Source organism: Dama dama, chromosome 9, assembly GCF_033118175.1.
Source record: "Dama dama isolate Ldn47 chromosome 9, ASM3311817v1, whole genome shotgun sequence".
In the NCBI taxonomy this organism is placed as follows: Eukaryota; Metazoa; Chordata; class Mammalia; order Artiodactyla; family Cervidae; genus Dama; species Dama dama.
This window is the reverse complement of record NC_083689.1, coordinates 30,128,683-30,150,385: the sequence shown is the minus strand read 5'-3', so window position 1 is coordinate 30,150,385 and position 21,703 is coordinate 30,128,683. Positions and strand designations below refer to the sequence as shown.

At 36.7% G+C, this 21,703-nt stretch overlaps 1 protein-coding gene across 2 annotated transcripts in view; it reads right to left on the bottom strand.

Moving 5' to 3' along the window:
- The window catches only part of MARCHF3 (membrane associated ring-CH-type finger 3), a 144,342-nt gene that overhangs the window by 68,951 nt on the left and 53,688 nt on the right, over positions 1–21,703 (bottom strand). The window contains exon 1 of one of the 2 annotated variants that reach the window (XM_061150874.1): positions 15,662–15,679. The exons of the other annotated variant lie outside the window; for it this stretch is intronic. The gene's annotated coding sequence lies outside the window, so the exon portion shown is untranslated. Of the gene's footprint in view, positions 1–15,661; positions 15,680–21,703 lie in introns of those variants that run through there. 2 annotated transcript variants of the gene reach the window in all.

The window sequence follows — 21,703 nt, the reverse complement described above, 5'->3', positions numbered from 1 at the left end:
AAAAGTACATAAAAATCCCAGGGTGTTGGATTATAATTATTAATTCACTTCTTAACAATGTATTCATATTTTCTAAACTCAGAGGAACTGGGCAGATTTGGGACATATGTTCCATTTCCTACTGTCTGTGTAATTCTGAGCAAGTTACTGAACCCTCACTGACTCAGTTTCCTTATCTATGCTTGCGTGCTTCGTCACTCAGTCGAGTCTGGCTCTCTGTGACCCTTGGGACCGTAGCCTGCCAGGGAGTGAGTTGCCGTTTCCTTCTCTAAGGGATTTTCCCATTCCAGGGGTCAAACCCTGGGCTGATGTCTCCTGCACTGTAAGGCGCATTCTTTACCGGCGGGGCCACGGAGGAAGCCCCTTCCGTACCTATAATTGGGAATAATAATGGTACTAACCTCATTAGAATCTTCTGAAGATTAAATAATACACATAAAGCGCTCGGCAGTGTTTGGCATTCAGTAAAACATGAGCTATTATGTTTAATGGAATTCAAAATGTTGTACTACTTGTGGGAGTTTCTTCACAATAATATTTTGAGTCATACTTTGACTTCCTCTGAGTGAACAATGAACTTGAGTATAGAGTTTCAGCTTTGTTATTATTGTATACTATCGTCCGTCCATTTCTCTGCCGTCTGGGTTCCTGGGACTCACTCTTTTCCCTGATGGTTTTGGGTAACGTTTGATGCATCTGGATAAGAGTAGTGGATTAGATGTACCACTAATAGCATCGTCTGTAAAGCAGTGACCTTAAATGTTTCCATTAGAGTTCTTTGGACATTTTTGTACATTGTTCAATGTTTGCTTTAGGATTTCTGAGTTTTGGCCAAACTGTAATCAAGGCTCTTTTACTCTCTAAGAAGACTATAGAAGTTATAACACAAAGAACTTTGACAGCAAGCTCTTGCTCTTTCCTCTGGCTGGACTCTTCTCATGGAGTGGTGTTGGAGGCATCAGCAAGGCAGAGAGAGCCTTACAATTTTTTATCACCTTTTTAAAATTTATTATAAAAGTAACAAACTTTCATGGTTATACAAATTCACTCATTAAAGGAGGCTATTTATAACATCTCCAGATTATATACCACCCCTAGTCCCAGGGACCAGATGCTAGGATTACTGGTTTTAGTTGTTCTTGCAGTCCTTATACATCCTACTCTCTTGATTTATCAAATTTTAGCAGTTTCAATTAGCTTTCTGTTTTTAAGAAATTAGAAATTTAGCTCACTACCTTTTCCTTCCCTCCTTCCTCCTTTCCCCAAATTTTGCTACATTTTTTACTTCTAAGTTCTTTGCTAGCTTTAGAACTTTAAATAACATGCCTAAACATTTATTTCTTAATCCATCAATTTAAAGCAGTATCTCTTAATTGTGTACCTCGAGGGAACTGGCACAATTGCACTTCCCTCCATTGCACTTCTCTTCTTCCATCACCTAAATTTTCTTGGCCATAGCATACATTTTGCATTTTAGGGCTTATAATTAAATTGTTGGTAGTCTTAATTGCCTTCCACAAATTCTCTACAAACAAACTGTAGAAAATGAAAACCAAGAAAAAGCATTTCAGTATTACGGTTCTATAGATACTACTCACTTCAGCTCCTGAGAAAAGACAGTACTGGGTTCCTTAATCCATATTGCTTGAAAGAGAATCCTCCAAGCCTCAAGGTCAAAACTTTAAAAAATTATATTATATTCCACCAGTTGCTCAAAATCAAATCACATTTTCATTTGTTTCATAGTTGGACTATATTTCTTGTGAAGCTTTTTGTTTTTCCTGACAGTATGAACTGCTTCTATTTTTGTTTTGTTTCTATTCTGTTGACAGTAGCAGCTTATTTTTTGCCTTAATACTAATTTCACATGGCTGGTTAATCAAATCAATACAGAAAATTCACATTCTTCTTGAAGATTTCCTGTTGCTTTCTGACTTTATGCTGTAATTCAGACATTGTGTTATCTAAACATGCCACAACTTTGGGTTTCTTTTCATTGTACTTTTTGAGAGTGATGTCAATATTTTTTCAAATGATGTTCTTTTTTCTCTCCTTCAAGTTCCCTGCTTCCTCTCCTAAAAAATGTTCTCAAACAAGTATTCCCCTGGAGAGCTTTATTCCTGAATCTTCCAAAAAAATCTTTATTTTGCCTTTCCGTTGACTAATAGCTTAATGGTATATAAAGCCTGGGTTCAATATCATTTTTCCTCAGAACTGTGAATTCATTCTTCTAAAGTGTTGCTGATTGGAAATAAAATGCCACTCTGATTCTCATTTCTTTGTAAGTAACTTCTCTTCCTCCTCTGAATGCTATTAGCATATTCTCTTTATCTTTTGCGTTTTCAATTTCACAAGGATTTAAGATTTAAATCTGAGGGCCCTTGTTTCTTCTCAGCTCTAGGAAATGTTTTATTATCTCTTTAAATACCTGTTACCTCCTCACCTTTGTCTTTGTTTTCTTTCTGGAGCTCTTTTTAATCAGATGTTAGAATTCTAGGATTGAGTGTCCGTGCCCATTATATTTTCTCTTGTATATTCTATCTTCTTGTCTTTTTGGTCTAAAGTCTAGGAGATTTACTTGATTTTATTTTAAACTCAGTAAATGAATTGATTTCATCTACTGTATTTTGAATATCCACTGTTTCTTTTTCCTTACTCCCATTTATATAGTTACCTCTTCTTGTTTTATGAATTAAAAGTATTTTCTATTTAAAAAGTTTTATAAGCAGAGAAAATAAACATGTATTTCCAAGTCAGATTTTTTTTTTTAAAAGTTTACACTTTGTCGTTTGTGCTTCAGATGAATTTTTATTAGAAGAAATAAGACCACAGAGGTAAACTGAAGTCTCCTTTGTTTCCTAACTCCTACTCTCAAATTCCTTCTTCTCCTTTTCTGTTTACTATCATCTTTCCCTTCTCTTCCAGTGGCAACCACCATTAAAATTTTGTGTTTTTTCTAGACTATGTTTTTACTATATGTAGGTATCTATGTAATATTGTTTCCTGTGTATTAAATTTGTACAATATGCAAGTTCAAAAATCATTTTGTCCACCCAACACTGTTTCTGGACTCTACTGATATTGATACATATGGACCTAGTTTATTCATTTTTAATGCTGTAAGTGTCCTCCATAGTCATTCATTCAACAAATATTTATGCATACCAACAGTGCTCCTGGTATTGTTCTGGTGGCTAGGGACACAGCAACGAAGGAAACAAAATATGAACGTAGCATAATTTATTTTATCTTTACTCCATTAACAGACAGTAGGTTTTGCTATGACAAATGAATGTCCTTATTGCAGGGCTTCTGTTGCAAGTGCTTCTCTAGGGAATATTTTTAGGGGTAAAACTGCTGCTTAATAGACCACATTTTCAACTTTAGCAGGTACTGTCAACTTGCTGTCCCAAAAGGTATACCAGATTGCATGCCCAGCAAGCTGAGAAAATGCTCTATTCCAGTCATCCTGCCCAACATTTGGACAGTCATACTTCATAATTTGTCATTCTGATGGATGAGGAATGGTGCCTATTTTAGTAAGCATTTCTCCTAATTGTTAGTAAGGCTCAGCATCTCTTCTTATATTTATTTGTCCTTTAAATCTCCTCCTTTGTTTACTTCCTGAAAGTATCTTTGCTACTCATTTTTGTAGTCAGTTGTCTGTCTTTTTAATACTGATTTGAAAGGATTCTCTGGGCTTCCCTGTTGGCTCAAATGATAAAGCATCTGCCTGCAATGCAGGAGACCCAGGTTCAATCTCTGGGTTGGGAAGATCCCCTGGAGAAGGGAATGGCCACCCACTCCAGTGTTCTTACCTGGAGCGGGTAAGTGGAGTGGAGCCTGGCAGGCTATGTAGTCCATGGGGTCACAAAGAGTCGGACACGACTGAGTGACTTTCACTCACTCACTCATCAAGGATTCTCCACCTGTATAGTCTGGAAACCAATATACTTTATGCTTTATGTGTTAACATTATATATTTCCAGTCCAGGGTTTGTGTCTTAAGTTTATTTGTAGTGGCTCTTGCATAATAGAGTTTTACTTCTTAATGTAATCTTTCCTTTATGAACTCTCCTTTCTGTGTATTGACAGAGAAATAGTCTATCCCCCAGAGTCATCAAAATATCGTTTTGTATTTCCTTCTAAAACATTTAAGGGTTTATTTTACACACTCAGGCCCTTAATCCATCTAAAATTATCCATCTGTATGGGGTGAGACATCTACTTTTCTTTCTTCATAATGAGAGCTAAATAATTTATCAAACAATCCTTTTCCCACTTATTTTTAATGCTTTAATTTACCCTCATAGATGTGGGGAGTTGTTTCTGAGGTTTCTATGTTATTACAATGAATAGATCTGAGATTTTAGTCAGATTCCCTCTCCAAACAGATTCTCTCTTCTGGTCTCTAAATTTCCCATCTTTTCCCCAGTATCAGTGCTGCTCTTGTCTTCACTTAAACTGATAATATTTTTAAACCCACCTCTCTGCAGATGAGAAAACAAAGAAGCAGAGATCTTACACTTGCTGTTTAGGTTCACACTGCAAGACAGAAGCTTAGAGCAGGATCTCAGCCTGCATTCCAATCCTCTTCCCACTTACACTACCTCTCCTATGAATTTCCATTTTCTGTCAAGGTTTTACTTCCGCTGGTAGTGAATGAAATTGCCCATTTCCCTGAATCTTTGCCAAGACTGGGTTTTCATTGTTTTAAAACATCTCTTCAAATTGGCAGATTAAGGATAGTATTTTGTTATTAATTTCTTGACATAAATAAGTAAATACACAAATATCAAGTAAATAAATACTCCTTAAAAACTTCTTGGCCCATAGTATTCTGTCTTTCTAATTTGTTTACTCATGGCTTTTCCCAAGTTTTCTATTCTTTTTTTTTTTGGCCTTTTTATTAGTGGTGTTTAGAAATTATATGTATATATATATATGTAAGTAACTTTTTGTCATATATGTTGAACTTAAAAGAGATCCTGTCATTTATTTTTTAATCTTGTTTATAGTCTATTTGACTTGGAGGTTTTAGAATTTAAACCTATCAGTTATTTTCTCTGTGGTTTCCTCTTTTACTCCTCTACTTAGAAGGGTCTTCTCATTCCAAGTGCAAATAATAATTCTTAGATTTTCTATGACTTTTATGACTTCATAAACTCTTCAATCCATTTATAATTTATTTTAGTGTATGGTATGATGTCAAAATCTAATTTTCATTTTCTATGAATTGTTTATCAGTTGGTTCAATCCTATTTATTGCTAACTTCTTCATTTATGTATCACTTTTATCTAGAGTAAGTTCTTACACATACTAGAATCTCTTCCTATGTTCTGTCTCAGTAATCTCCATTCTCGTAAAATACCATGTTTTAAAGTTATTATAGCTTTATAGTTCATTTTAATAACTAGTAGAGGAAGATCTCCAACATTCTTGTCCCCCAGACTTTACTGATCACTTCTGTTTATTCTTGCCGTTTTTTTTTTTAGTCCCCATTTTAAAGATGCGATTTAATCTTCCCATTTAGGAACACAGCATTTATGCAAAATTTCCTTTTATTTCCCCCATAAAGTATTTTAATTTCCAAGTTATAATTTATTACTATTTATTATTTTATACTCTAGTAAATGAGATTTTTTTCCATTATATTTTGTAATTACTTATTGTCCATAAGAAAAGTTACTGATTTTGGTTTATTTTGTATATAGATTTTAATTTTTTAAGACATTTTAATTTATTATTTTTGTTCTAATAAGTTTCTAGATAAATAGGAATATAACATACAAACAATGATTATCTTTTTCCTCCTCTGATTTCTATTTCTTAGAGGGGGTTGTAGCTTCCAGTAGAATACAGAATGATCATGGTGAAAAGTGTCTCACTCCTGATTTTAATGTAGTGTCTCCAGCTTACCATTCAGTATGCTCTAAGTTGTTTCTCTGGCTGAGACACTCTTGATGTATGTATGATGTATTAAGATGTATGTTAGTTTAATAAATGGTCTAGGGTATTTATCTTGAATTTTAAGCTCATTTTTCACAGAGTTCCTTTTTTTAACTTCAAAAAGCCCATTGCTTTTGTATTCTATTTTTTTTGCTTGTTTTTGTTTTCATTATCTGAGTCTTTATATTCCAGTTTTTGTCCCTATTTACTTCTGATCTAATCTGTTTATCACTGCTTTTAAAATAATGAATCTTTTAATCCAAAAAGGGTCTCATGATTGGGTAGTATATACAAGGAGGAGAAAGATCAAGGGTACTGGATAATCTGGTTATTAATCAAATATGACTGATTTTTAAAAATCCTACTTGTTCACCTGAATAGAAAATGATTGAATACTGGAATACAGGAGAAAAGTTGGTAAATACCAATTTGACTGATTTTCAGTGCAAGAAACAATTAACTTGAAAACAAATCACTAAAACCCCACAAAAAACAAAAACCCACAGTGGTGAGGGTTTATGTCAAAGAGATGTAGGATCCAAGTGTTAAGAACTCTAGTGGCCAAAGGTGGAATAATCTGAGAAACACAATGAAGCAGTATTGCATTATAACCCAAAGTTTAAGAGTTCATACAGATATAAATAATTGATTGAAGAAATGAATGGGAGGGGGACAAGAGAAGAGACAAATCTCCTGTGCAGAGAAAATTCAAATAATTTATGTAGACACTCCCACCTGAAGGACGTGGAACATAGCTCTCCACTCCTTAAGTGTGGGCAGTGCCTAGCGACTTTCTTCCAGAGAGTATGTAACAGTCATGTTACTTGGAGAAACCAGACAAATAATTATCTCAGACAGGTGATCAAGATAAGCATCAATGTATGTGCCCTTCATATTTGATGACACTGACACTTTTATTTTGGTCTTCTCCAAAACTCATAACCCCAGTCCATTTATGAGAAAAATATTAGACAAATCTCACTTGAGAAACATTCTACAAAATACCTGACCAGTGCTCTTTAAAACTGTCAAGGTTGTCAGAAACGAGGAAAAGTCTGAGAAACTGTCACAACCATGAGGAACCTAAGGAGACGTGACAGCTAAATGTAATGTGGGATCTCAGAGCAGAAAAATGGGTATCAGGTGAAAACTAAAGAATCTGAATGAAGTATAGACTTTAGTTAGTAATAGTGTATCAATGCTGGTTGATTGTTGTAACAAATATACAACTAATATAAGATTTTTTTTTACTGTCTTAGCTATTTTCAAGTACAAAATACAGTATTATTAAATATAGTCACCATGCTGTACATTATTTATTTTATAATTGGCAGTTTGTATCTTTTGAACCCTTTTGCTCCTTTCATCTGCCTCACCCCTCTCCCCTCTGGCAACCACTGTTCACTGTAGCCATGGGCTTGGTTTTTTGTTTTTATTATTATTTTTATTAAACTTTTAATTTTGTATTCAAGTATGAATTTGAATTTGAATTTTGAATTCAAGTATGAACCGATTAACCATGTTGTGACAATTTCAGGTGGACAGCAAAGGGACTCAGGAATACATGTAAATATACCTATTCTCACCCAAATACCCTCCCATCCAGGCTTCCACATAACATTATACAGAGTTCCCTGGGCTATGCAGTAGGTCCTTGTTTGTTATCTGTTTTAAATATAGCAGTGTGTACCCATCCATCCCAAATTCCCTAACTATCCCTTCCCCTGCCCCTGGCAACCTTAAGTTCTCTATATCTGTGAAGTCTGTTTTGTAAATAAGTTCATTTGTATCAAGTCTTTTTAGACTCCACATTTAAGGGATGTCATATGATATTTCTGGACTTGGGGTTTTTTTTCTTTTTGTTTTTTAGATTCCACAAATAAGTGAAATCATATGGTATTTGTCTTTCTAGGTTATTTCACATAGCATAATGCCCTCAGGATCTGTCCATGTAGTCATAAATGGAAAGCTTCCATCCTTTTTATGGCTGAAGAGTATTCCAGTATAGATACCATATTTCCTTTATCCATTCATCCATCAATGGACACTTAGCCAGTATCTTGGTATTATAAATACTACTGCAATGAACATGGTGGGGGGGTACATAGATCTTTTCAAAGTAGTGTTTTCATTTTCTTTGGATAGATACCCAGAAGTAGAATTGCTGGATGATATGGTGGTTCTGTTTTTAATTTTTTGAGGAACCTCCACACTGTTTTCCATAGTGGTTGCACCAATTTTCATTCCTACCAACGGTGCACAAGGGTTCCTTTACTTCATCCTCACCAACACCTGTCATTTGTTATCTTTTTGATAACAGCCATTCTAACAGGTATGAGGTGATATCTCATTGTGGTTTTGATTTGCATTTCTCTGATTAGGGATGTTGAGCATCTTTTCATGTGCCAGTTGGCCATTTGTATGTCTTCCTTGGAAAAATGTCTATTCAGATCTTCTGCTCATAACCAGATTGTTTCTTTTTTCTTTTTTGCTATTGAGTTATATGAGTTCTTTATATTGGGGACATTAGCCCCTTGTAAGATATATGATTTGCAAATATTTTTTCCTATTCCATGTTTTGCCTTTTTATTTTGTTGATGGTTTCCTTTGATGTGAAGAAACTTTAGTTTGAGGAAGTCTCACTTGCTTATTTTTGCTTTTATTATCTTCACTTTTGGTGTCAAATTAAAAAATCAAGGCTGATTGCCAAGACTGATGTCAAAGAGCTGACTGCTTAGGTATTGTTCTAAGAGCTCTATGGTTTCAGGTCTTTAATCTATTTTGAGTTAATTTTTGTGTATGGTATAAGAGTAGTCCAGTTTTATTCTTTTGCATGTGGCTGCCCAGTTTTCTCAATACCATTTATTAAAAAGACTGCTCTTTCCCCATTATATATTCTTGGCTCCTTTGTCAAAAATTAATTGACCATATATGCATGGGTTTATTTTTGGACTCTATTCTGTGTTTTTATGCCAATACCATGATGTTCTGATTATGATAGCTTTATAATATAGTTTGAAACCAGAAAGCATGATGCCTCCAGCTTTGTCCTTCTTTCTCAAGATTTCTTTGACTATTTGGGGGTCTTTTGTAGTTCCATACAAATTTTAAGATTGTTCTATTTTTATGAAAAATGGGAAATTGGCACTGAATCTGTATATTACTTTGGGGAGTATGAAAAAAACTTTTTATTTTGTATTGGAGTAAAACTGATTAACAATGTTGTGATAAGTTTCAGGTGACTAGCAAAAGGACTCAGTCATTCATATACACATATCCATCCTCCCCAAAGCTCCTCTCCCATCCAGGCTGCGAACACTAACACTGAGCAGAGTTCTATGTGCTATACAGTAGGTCCTTGCTGGTTATCCATTTTAAATATAGCGGTGTGTACCTGTCCATCCCCATGGACATTTTAACAATATTAATTCTTCCAATCAATGAACATAGAATATCTTTCCATTTATTTGTCTTAAGTTACTTTCATCAATGTCTTACCGTTTTCAGTGTATAGGTATTTCACTTCTTTGGTTAAATTTCTTTACAGGTATTTTGCTCTTTTTGATACAATTATAAATGGGATTGTTCTTATGGTTCTTATCTTTATACTTTATTTTTAGTTTTTAGAAGACAATAGATTTTTGCATATTGATTTTGTATCCTGAAACTTTACTATATTTTTATTAGTTTTAACTTTTTTTTTTGGCGGAATCTTTAAAGTTTTTTATACATAAAATTATGTCATCCTTAAATCATCTCAGTTTTACTTTTTCCTTTCCAGTCTGGATGCCTTTTATTTTTGTTGCCTAACTGCAGCGGCTAAGACTTTCAATACTACATTAAATAAAAGTGGCCAGAAGGAGCATCTTTGTTTTGTTCCTGATCTTAAATGCTTTCAGGTTTTCACCATTGAGTATGATGTTAGCTGTGGGCTTGTCATATATGGCTTTTATTATGTTGATGTATGTCCCTTCTATACCCACTTTGTTGAGATTTTTTTTTTCATAAGTGGATGTTGACTTTTGCCAAATGCTTTTTCTGGACCTACTGAGATAATCATAAGATTTTTATTGCTCATTTTGTTAATGTGTGTATCACACAGGTTGATTTGCAGATGTTGACCCCATCCTCGCATCCCTGGAATATATTCCACTTGATCATTGTGTATGGTCATTTTACTATATTGCTGGATTCAGTTGGCTGATTTTTTCTAAGGATCTTTGCTTTTATGATCAGCTGGGATATTGGTCTACAATTTTTGTGTGTATGTGTGTGTGCATGTGTGACATATGTGGCTGGTTTTGTTATCACGGTAATGCTGGCCTTGTAAAAATGAGTTTGAAAGTATTCTCTCCTCCTCAATTGTTTTGAAGAATTGTGAAGGATTGCTATTAATTCTTTGAATGTTTGGTAGAATTCCCCGATGAAGCTATCTGGTTCTGGACTTTTGCTTTTGGGGAAGTTTTTGATTATTGATCAATCTCCTTACTAGTAATCACTCTATTCAGATTATCCACTTCTTTATGATGCACTTTTGGAAGGTTGTATGTTTCTAAGGATGTATCCATTTCTTTCAGGTTGTCCAGCTGGGTAAGATGTTAATAATAGGGGAAACCAGGTGCGAAGTATATGGGAACACTGTAATATCTTTGCAATTTTTCTGTAAATATAAAACTATTCTAAAAGTTTATTTAAAAAATAATCTTACCTTCAGTAATTATACCCAGTAATACCTGGGTGTCCTTAAAGCTGCAATTATTATAATGGCATGAAAACTCAGTAACAGACAGCTAGCCCTGCTTGGTATTCCAGCCAGCATCACTTCCTGGACTAATTACCAATGTACCTTTTCTCCTAGGTTATTGCTTAGTTATAGTTCCACAGAGGGTACTCAGTTATACTGTAAGAGCTCCTTTGAGACAACAGCAAGAACAAATGGACATAAATTGCAGCAGGAGGGTTTTGAGTTAAGAGTTCTGGTATGCTGTGAATTCAAGTTATGTGATATTCTTTGCTAGTTAATCTTTTAAGGGTGAGTTGACCATACATTGGTTTGGTCCAGCCTGGCTTCAGCCCATCTGAAAGTAAATCAGGCAAGAAACTGAATATCTATACTTTCCAGAAGATCCTAAGAGTTTTTATATCTTATGGAAAAAATTTACATAAACTATAAGTTGGCATAAGTGGTACTGATCACATAGAAATTGTTCATCAAATTATCTATGGTCTCTGCCATTCTATCAACATATGATTTATTAATTTTGTTCCAGAGATTTGAGTTGAGGCTGCATAAATCATGAATAAAGATTAGTTTAACAATCACAATGCCCCTGGGACAATGTTTCAAGTGAAGAAAATGCAAAACTGTCACAATGTGAAAATAATATGACACTTGTACCAATATTTGCAAGTTGAAATGATATTCAGCACCCTTACAGAGGCAGAGTGTAAATCTTATTTCTGCTTATTTTATGCAAACTCTAAAGCTTTTAAATTTTTTATTAATATTTGCCCTTGTGAAAATGTTTTGAAAAAGAAATTAAGAGTATTCTGATCTGCCTCCAGCTATTAAGCAACATTATTAGACACTGACCTCCTGCTACCTGTTTGATGACTTAAATATTTTAGAAAAACAACGTTTTAACAGGCCCCCAAGCCATTTACAGCAATGATATTTTCCTGCTTTTTGTGATTAAAGAGAGAAGTGTCTGGCAGGTAGCAAATACCACAGTTTTAACATTCAAAATTATATCAACTTGTGTCTGTTGGCCACTTGAATCTTTAACCTTTACAAAACTCTAATTGTTCATATACTCAAATTTATTATACTGATTAAGAAAAATGACCAGGCGATAAATACTCTGGTTAGAAGTTACTCTCCAGACTAAATTGAAGTGGCTAGGAATAAGGAAAAATGGCTCATTATTCAGATAACTGAATTTTGTATTATTTATATCATTCTTATGGAGCTGATGGTGTGGTCAGTACAGACAATACAATGATGTGTTAGAGGCAATTCCAGCTATGACTTCATTCATCCAATGGCATCTCTTGTTATAAACACTTGCTTCAAACATCTGAATTTTGGGCGTGCTGGATGAAGAGAAGAGAGGAAACAGCAAGCAGAATGAAGCAAACCAAAGTCCACCACATCAGTTCCCTCTCCACTTCACTAATGATGTGTTGTTGGAAAGGTTTCAACATATTCTCTTTGTCAGAAATGAGAAACATTGATCTGCATTCAGGGTTTACATAGAGGTTATCAAAATAAAATTTTAGAGAATCATTAAAGGGCTGAATACAGCATGTTAAATCCTTAATCAGAGATGCCAAAACCCAGAGTCAGACATCTGCCTTTCAGGAGCGACCACCCTAAGGCTGATGAAAGAGAGTTCATGGAAAGGTCAGGGAAAAAAATGCCAAAAGTTATGCTTACTGTTATAAAAAATATTTATGGTAAGCAGTATGATTTGCTCCCTTTTTGTTATATATTTTCCCCTGTTCATTTGTATAACTACAGTATTGAGTTTATTTCATTAGCTAGTATTGGTAAATGAACAAAGCTTGATTAAAATTCAAATTATAATTCCATCGTGATGCATTCTGCCCTGGTATTCTCTCGATCTAATAAGAAATTATGCCTCATCAAACATACATAATTTGGCTTGAAAGGGTGATAGTAGGAAGCCAAATTTATAGACATAATAAAGTTGTCTATGCTGAATATTTTCATTTCAGAGTGCAATATGCACTGGATAACCTAAGTCCCCCAGGCAATCATTTAGTCATCCAGTCTCATTCTGGGTGGAGCTTGTTTACATTCGATAATCACATCATTAACACTCACTGCTAAATATAAACACAAGGAGTGGCTATTAATGTTTGTTTCACAACTCCAGTGATACTACTATACAATTACATCGATAGTCTGGATAGTGAGAACCTTGAAGCTGCCTGGGTTACTCTTAGACAATGTAAACACACAAGCATCTGCAACAAGGAAGAGCATGCAGTATGTGCCTTTGTCCATCGAGGTAGGGAGGCGGCATCACGTGAAGAAACAAGGATGGGTCTATGCTGTGGGCACAGGGTTTCTGCAGCGTGAGAACTCGGGGAAGGAAGGAACTTTTGGACAAACTGACATTGTCTGGGGAACTCGTGTTCACAGGAGGCACGCGATACACATGTGCTGACTACGTGTGAAATTCACGTGACTGGCTGTGTCCCTGGGGGCCAGTCATTTCACTCCCAGGAACCTTAACTTCATCATTTGGAAAACAAGGGCATAAGATGTTGCCTGTGAATTCCTTTCCAGTCTAAGGTTATACAACAAGGGTTATCTCTGTGTGTGCCTATGCATATATATATATATATATATATATGCTTCCAACAACGGCAATAATACTAAAACTCATATGAGCTTGAGATTCTGTAACTTGCTATTGGGCTTATTATTTTTTAATAACAGGATTTTCTTTCAGCCCAGCTAACTCTGGGCATGTTAATGTTCTCCAAGCTTTTGTTTCCTTTTATATAAATTAAGTTGGTAATAGCACATATCATTGTTTATAGCATGTTGTATTACCCAGATAATATATGTAATATTTGGCCTAGTGCAGGGCACACAGTAAGTACTTGATACATTTTAATATTATTTTGTAGCCCTCTCTATTTTGTTTATAAAACAATAAAGAATAAGTAGCCTTATGATTATCCAATTGGAAGGGAAACTATGAACTGTTACAAAAATATTATTAAATGAATTACAGTTATTCAGAGAAGCAGCATCTGAGTTTCGGAAATACATGTTTTCAACAGAAAGAAGAGATCCTAAAATAATGCAATCCTCCTTTAAAAGATAAACTAGAGTAATTACACATTGACTTTGCTACTTTGTAGGATAAGCCCAGACAGTATTTATTTTAATACCCATATAAGTCAAAATAGAAGATATGACCAATCTTAGGTAACTTGCCAAAGTTATCAGGGAAAAAAACAAACAAACCTTAGAATGTTATTGCTAACAATTGGAGGAGAAAAAGGAGGAAGGGGGAATGCTACATATGAAAAGAAAGTTAAACCAAGCACATACATTTTCTGCCTGAACAAATGACATAAAAGATGTTTGCTACAGAGACTGACTTATTAGGCAGAACTAATGTAAGATAAATTTGATCTTAGATACTAAACATTTTTAGAACTAGAAGCTCACAAAAAATTAGTTTCAAAATTAGTAAATTTTTAGGGACTTCACTGGTTGTCCAGTGGCTAAGACTATATGCTGTCTTTAAAATGTCTAGACAGCATATTAAAAAGCAGAATATTACTTTGCCAACAAAGGTCTGTCTAGTCAAAGCTGTGATTTTTCTAGTAGTCATGTATGGATGTGAGAGCTGGACTATAAAAAATGCTGAACACTGAAGAATTGATGCTTTTGAACTGTGGTGTTGGAGAAGACTCTTGAGGGTCCCTTGGACTGCAAGAAGATCAAACCAGTCAATTTTAAATGAAATCTGTCCTGAATATTCATTGGAAGGACTGATGTTGAAGCCGAAACTACAATACTTTGGCCACCTCCTGATGCAGTGAACTGACTCACTGGAAAAGACCCTGCTACTAGGAAAGATTGAAGGCAGGAGGAGAAGGGGACGACAGGATGAGATGGTTGGATGGCATCACCGACTCGATGGACATGAGTCTGAGCAAGCTTCAGGAGCTGGTGATGGACAGGGAAGCCTGGTGTGCTGCAGTCCACGGGGTCGCAAAGAGTTGGACACGACTGAGTGACTGAACTGAACTGAAGACCCCATGCTCCCAATGCAGGGGCCTAGGTTCAATCCCTCATCAGGGAACTAGGTCCCGCATGCCGCAGGAAGATCAAAGATCCCATGTGCCACAACTAAGACCCCATGCAGCCAAATAAATAAATATATATATTTTTTAAATTAGTAAATTTTCCAAGAAAAAAGTCTGATGAATTTTTGAGCAGTTGAAGGGTTGAGAAACTCTTGATTCTTCCTCAATTGGTATATACTCTTCTGTCAGGAAAACCAAAGAAGAGTAGATGAGGATGTCAGAATGTCAAGGGTGTTGACTGTAAACTATTGAAACTCATCAAAAGAATTTATCAATATTTCCTTTATCCTGTCTTTTCTTTGTAACATAGAACTGACCTGAGGAGCAGGGAACTAAACTGCTTCTCTAAAGCACATTCCTACTCTGGGCCCTATTTTCAATATTTAATACAAAATTTGACTGATACCGTCACTAGTTTTGGCTGAGGGGACTCTGTGCGAGCCAGCTGCTGGCTTGAATCAAGTGGTCAAGGATGCAAGGCTATCCTTCAGTTGATGCTCTGCAGGGAGGGTATTTGACAGAAAGATATTGACCTAAGGTTAGCATGACTTCACCCCAGTACTGCCAGACCATAACCTCTGCCTTCCTCCCCACTTTCTCTGTGCTGTACCTCACCAGTCCTTGGCCTGAAGGTGGAATTAACACCCTAGGGTGCAGGGCACAGCACACACAAAGGTGAGGATAACAAAATTTGCCTCAATAGGAGGTTCAAATGAGTTGTGTGATGTCATAATGCTGGTTCAACCTGATTTCTCTCGTTACTCTATTTGCTTGAGATATATATATATATATATATATATATTTATATACAGACACAGACATAGACACACACACAGAGTTTCTTAATTAACTTACTCCTTATTATGATTCATTCACCTTCTGACAGATTTCAGTTTCTGCAGACTCAGGAGCTAGGGAAGATGCAATACAGGCTACTCCATAAAGGCCCTATGTGCAGATGCAAAGACAAACATTTACCAAGTGGTCTTTAAATTGGGCTTCTTAGGTGGCACAGTGGTAAAAAATCTGCCTGCCGATGCACAAGAGACGTGGGTTTGATACCTGGGTGCGAAGATCCCCTGGAGCAGGAAATGGCAAGCCACTCCAGTATTCTTGCCTGGAGAATTCCATGGATAGAGGAGCCTGGCGGGCTACAGTCCATCAGGTCGCAAGAGTCAGACATGACTTAGCGTGTGTGAGTGCACACACACACACACACAGTTTAAATTGAAAGCTTGAGACTGGGGAGTTTTCCTTTCTTATGGCTCATGTCTTTGGAAAATTGAACTGAGCGGGGAAAAAAAGATTTTCTGGAATTTTAAGATGTGAGTCCAGTGAGTTTTTTTTTTTTCCCCTATTGTCCTATTATGGTTGTTTGAGGCTGGGGTCCACATAGCAGCTGCATACAAATCCCGTGTAATTCTCCTGAACATGTGGGATGTTACTTAAGGCTGAATTCTGGAGGGAAGCAGGATGTTTCAGTGTGAGATTAGTTGAAACAGCTGAGGCAGAGTGCAACATGGTAAGCTAGCCTTGAATCCAGGCTTCTGAGCAGGCGAGCCAGACTGGAACTGGTGAGAGAAGGGTCACACCCCACCTCAGATGAGGTGGCCCCAGGAGGAGTAGAGGGTTGGGAGGGAGTGACCTTGAGGGTGAGGCTTGTGGGAAGCTAATGGAATCAGTCTGTCTGACTTCTAAGGGGAGAGAGGGAACATGATCCTGGTCAAAGCCAGGAAGAGAGAGAATTCACATTCTAGAGAACCTCTTGTCTTTTCCTGTGATGAGCTTTTCTTCAATGAACACATCTTTTTAATGAGCTTTTCTTCAATGAACACATCTTTTTAAAGCTTCCATTTGTTGAGCAATAAATATGGACTAGGAATACTGCCAAAGGCTTTATATACACGAGAGCACTGTCCTCAGAACACCCATGTGAGATGTGTATAATTATGACCCCACCACCCGCAGATTGCAGATGAGGAAACTGAGACTTTGCATGTTAGAGAATGTGCTCCTGAAAGATGCCAAGATTCTCACCCTGGTCTGACAATCTTTAAGTTAGAGCTCTTTATCTTTAAACTGCACTGCTCTTCTTTCATGATCAGAGATCCTGGGTTCCATAGAAAGTCGACTTTCAAATGCATAAATAACATAAATTGCCAAGATTTTAAATGGTTCTTATTGCCTACTTATTAGAAAGGAACATACATGCTGTTTCAGAAATAGTTTTTGGCTATCGGTGCTGGGAAAAATATTTTGTGTTTAAATGTTTAGTTGTTTTAAAAAATAATCTTATTTATTTATCTTTGGCTGTGCTGGGTCTTCATTGCTGTGTGGGCTTTTCTCTAGCTGCAATGAGCAAAGGCTACTTTCTAGTTGTGGTGTGTGGGCTTCTCATTGCAGCGGCTTCTCGTGTGGAGCATGGGCTCTAGGGCATGAAAATTTCAGTAGTTGTGGTTCTCAGGCTCTAGAGCACAGGCTCAACAGTTGTAGCGTACAGGCTCCTCGGCATGTGGGATCCTTCTGGATCAGGGATTGAACCTGTGTCTCCTGCATTGGCAGATGGATTCTTTACCACTGAGCCACCTGGGAACATACATGTAAGTAATACTGTATATAATTAATATACGACCAATAAAACTAAAATTTTAGGGCTTCCTGATGACTCAGTGAAAAAGAATCCGCCTGCCAATGCAGGAGACTCAGGAGATGTGGGTTCGATCCCTGGGTCAGGAAGATCCCCTGGAGAAGGAAATGGAAACCCACTCCAGTAATTCTTGCCTGGAGAATCCCGTGGATAGAGGAGCCTGGCGGGCTATAGTCCTTGGGTTCGCAGATAGTTGGACACGATTGAGTGACCAGCACTTTCACTTCACTTTCACATAATGAATACTACTTAGCAATAAATTGAAATGAACTCATAGCATGCAGCAACATACATGTGTTTCATAGTTATCATGCTGAAAGAAATTGGACACTGCAATATATACAGTACAAGTCTGCATGAAATTCTAGAGGCAGAAATAACAGACAGCGACAGTTAATTCATACTCAGTGGTTTGCCAGGGCAAGGTGGGTATTGGGGTGTGGAACTGACTGCAAAGGGGCACAGAATTTTGCAAAGAAATGTTCTGAGTGTTGAAGGGGTGGTGGTTACATGAGTCAAGGTATTCAGATGATAGACTTAAACTCTTTGTAAATTATAACTCAATAAAGTTGACTTTAAAAAAAAGATTACTGGCTTAGAAGAGAGCATGCATTAAAAAACAAAAATTCCTCCATCTCAGCTTCTCTCTTCCACAATGTTTTCTGTAACCAGAATGTTACAGGAATGTTTCAGGAAGTTTATATCCTGTTATTTTTCCTTAGTTGCAAGCTAGATTTTGTTCATAAAAGCCAAGTAGAAAAAAATGATTAGACTTTAAAAATAAAGCTATTTAGAATTTTTAAACCATCTTACCTGGATAATCAGATTTCCTCTATATTTGAGGTTTTACCACTCGGGGTATTCTTAAAATACTATTTTCTAAAATGAATATTTACCTCCATATGCCTTAAATAACATTTACCGAATACAGTTTAATCTTATCTGAATGCCTTGAGGTCATCATTCTGAATATAAAAAGTTGTGCTATTCTGTAATACAGTGATGATTTCAGTTTGTTATTGCACATAGAACTATTTGCTTCTATGCTAAATGACCTCAGAATACTGAGTTTTTTAAGTTTTTGTGCTTGCATCTTATTCTTTCCTATTTTTCTCTTGTTGGGCTATCAGCAAGCTTTTTTTTCTCTCTCTCTTTTTTTGCTGTTGCCTATTTGTCTCTCTGTAGGAGTTGCTTTCCTCTCTTCTAACTTCTAAGATAATCAAATTATCAGCACATATATGTATAGAGCAGTGGTTCCCACCTATTGACTTACAAATCAGCAATTGACTGGTTTCAAATATATCCCTGGAAACTTGTCAAAACTGCAGATGTCCAGGCTCCCTCCTCAGTGATTCTAATATCTAATTCAGGATGCATCCCATATCACCTTTCTTTAAATTATGGAAATATGCTTGTGTATATTGATCACAAAAGTAGAAAAAAACAGTGCAATGAACCTCTACATCATCCAGTTCAACAATTATTAACATTCTGTTGATCTTTTCCATGTACCTGCTCCTTCCCCATTTTTTTTTTTTTTTAAAACAAAAAGTTGGCCCCACAGGCCAAATCCAACTTGCTGCAAGTTTTTAAAAAATTGAGATAGAATTCATTCACAATAAAATACACCCTTTTAAGTGTATATAATTCAGTGGTTTAGTTTATAAAGTTGTACAATCCTCACCATTATCTCCTTCTACAGCATCATCATCAGCCCCATCCCCAGTAGTATGACTCAGGCCCTGACCACCACAAATCAACTTTCCACATCTATGGCCTTAACCTATTCTGGACATTTCATATAAAGAAAATCACACAATATGCAAGTTTTTTTGTGTGTCTGGCTTTTTCACTTAGTATTTACAACGCTCATCCATGTAGTAGCATGTATCAATACTTTACTCCTTTTTCTGAATGAATAAATATCCCATTCTAGAATTCACCACATTTCATTAATCCATTCACCAGTTGATGCACATGTGGGTTGTTTCCGCTTTTCAGTTGTTATGAACAAGGCTGCTGGGAACATTCATGTACAAGTTTTTATGTCTCCAGTTCTCTTGGGTATACACCCAGAAGTGGAATTGCTGGTTCAGATGATAACTGTATGTTCAACTTTCTGAAGAACTGTGAGACTGTTCCCAAAGTGGTTGCACCATTTTATTCCCACCAGCAATGTATAAGGCTGCCAATTTCTCCAGATTTTTCCCAGTGCTTGCTGTCATTTTGATTCCTGCCATTCCTATTGTGAAGTGGTATCTCATTGTGGTTTTGATTTGCATTTCTCTAGTGATGAATGGAAATCCCATGGACGGAGGAGCCTGGTGGGCTGCAGTCCATGGGGTCGCTGGGAGTTGGACACGACTGAGCGACTTCACTTTCACTTTTCACTTTCATGCATTGGAGAAGGAAATGGCAACCCACTCCGGTGTTCTTGCCTGGAGAATCCCAGGGACAGAGAAGCCTGGTGGGCTGCCATCTACGGGGCCGTACAGAGTCGGACACGACTGAAGCGACTTAGCAGCAGCAGCAGTGATAAATGGTGCTGAGTGTCTTTTTTGTGTGCTTATATCAGTCGTTTGCATATCTTCTTTGGAGAAATATCTACTCAGGTTTTTTGCCCCTTTTTAAATTGGCTTATTTGAGTTTTATTTTTCACTGTTGAGTTTTTAAACCAAGGTACTAGACTCTTTTCAGTTATGTAATTTGCAACTATGTTCTATTCTGTGGACTATCTTTTCAGTATCTTGATAGTGCCCTTTCAAGCGTAAAAGTTTTAAATTAATTGTCTAAGTTCCAGAAAAACATCTATTTCTGCTTTATTGACTATGCCAAAGCCTTTGACTGTGTGGATCACAATAAACTGTGGAAAATTCTGAAAGAGACGGGAATACCAGACTACTTGACCTGCCTCCTGAGAAATCTGTATGTAGGTCAGGAAGCAACAGTTAGAACTGGACATGGAACAACAGACTGGTTCCAAATAGGAAAAGGAGTACGTCAAGGCTGTATATTGTCAATGTGTTTATTTAACTTAAATGCAGAGTACATCGTGAGAAATGCTGGACTGGATGAAGCACAAGCTGGAATCAAGTTTGCCGGAGAAATATCAATAATCTCAGATAGGCAGATGACACCACCCTTATGGCAGGAAGTGAAGAACTACAGAGCCTCTTGATGAAAGTGAAAAACTTGGCTTAAAGCTCAACATTCAGAAAACTAAGATCATGGCATCCAGTCCCATCACTTCATGGCTAATAGATGGAGAAATAGTGAAAATAGTGTCAGACTTTATTTTGGGGGGCTCCAACCAGTCCATCCTAAAGGAAGTGAGTCCTGAATATTCATTGGAAGGACTGATGATGAAGCTGAAACTCCAATACTTTGGCCACCTGATGCAAAGAGCTGACTCATTTGAAAAAACCCTGATGCTGGGAAAGATTGAAGACAGGAGAAGAAGGGGATGACAGAGGACAAGATGGTTGGATGGCATCACCGACTCAATGGGCATGAGTTTGAGTAAACTCCGGGAGTTGGTGATGGACAGGGAGGCCAGGTGTGCTGCAGTCCACGGGGTTGCAAACAGTCAGACACGACTGAGTGACTGTACTGAATTTTTCCTAGTTTTCCTGTGCGTTAGGTGTCATGTCTAAGAAACTGCTACCTATCTAAGATCACAAAGATTTACACATAAGTTGCTTCTAAGAGTTTCATAGTTTTAGCTCCTACATTTAGGTTTCATGCATCTGAATTTTTCAAAAGCTTCTTGTGTGATTCTGAGGTACAACTAGTTTTGGAAAGTAAGAGTAAGTAGATTCTGGCAGCCTCCAAGAATTTTTTTTTTAAGTATGAACTTTCACGCAGTTTTCTTAAAAAGTTAAATGAGAGTTCTTTTTAATCTCCTTTTTGGTGTTTTGCTGTATTGCAGAATGTTGAGATGTGCGGAGAGCTGAATCAGGAAAAGTGTGTACTACTATTTAAGTGTATGGGGACCTCTTAGTACCAGAATACTAAAACAGTGCACATATATTTAGGAAATGCTCCTTATAGTTCCAAGTTTAAAAACACAGACTATCATCTTAAAGTCATTTTCAGTGTAGGGTGCCCCATTGTTCTGATCCACATATTGGAAAATGTTGGGGAGAAAAGAAAGCAAAAAACAGCAGCTGGGACCTAGCTTCTAACCACAGAGGACAGCATGATGGCCACACTTTTCAACTGTAGAAAGACACCCAGCTGTTGTTGTTCAG